We start from the raw sequence: 696 nt of genomic DNA, 5'->3' as shown, positions 1-696 counted from the left end.
TATGCCATCCACTTCCAGTATGCGATGTAAAGTAAGATAGGCACTTTTCCCGTGAAACTGGTCAACTTTGTGGTGGAAGGTTTCTACTCAAACCCTGTAACCTTCGATAAGAATGCAACGATCAATCTAAAGTGTAGTATACCTTAACTGGCTTCATTTATCCCGGCATACTTCATTAAGCCACGTTGGGCGTTTAGGAACAAAAAGAGGCCTGGTAGTTATAAAAAGGCAATGGATTTAACATGCATCACCTATATTGCCTCGAAAATTGATCGCGTGTAACAAGCCACCGCTTCGTGTCGCTACGGCCGTAGTCAGTTTAGATTTGTGATTCAAAGGACGTTTTCCTTTGGGCTAAAACAGTCAGGAGAATATTCAGGATCCTCGACGGACGACCTTGGTGTTCGACGCCTCCTCCTCCCCGCAGTCAGGTCGTATCTTAAGGCCACAAATCAAGGAAGTGTGATTCGCAAGCGGCGAAAAACCGCTTGGGGCTTGGGGTCTTCGCTATGGCCTCCCCCTTGCACTGCGCTGGTATTGCTCATCTGCAATGAAGGGAAAGGGAGAAGTTTGGAAATGGGAAGATTAATTAATTTATCTAATAATCTATTTTGTGTCTATTATCATTTTCAGTTTGAGGAAAGAGCCAAGATCTTTATTTAGCATTTCCCCTCCACTGTCTCACTATCAACGTTT

The sequence above is a fragment of the Penaeus monodon genome, chromosome 20 (assembly GCF_015228065.2).
Source record: "Penaeus monodon isolate SGIC_2016 chromosome 20, NSTDA_Pmon_1, whole genome shotgun sequence".
NCBI classification, from domain to species: Eukaryota; Metazoa; Arthropoda; class Malacostraca; order Decapoda; family Penaeidae; genus Penaeus; species Penaeus monodon.
Note: the sequence above shows the minus strand (reverse complement) of the source record.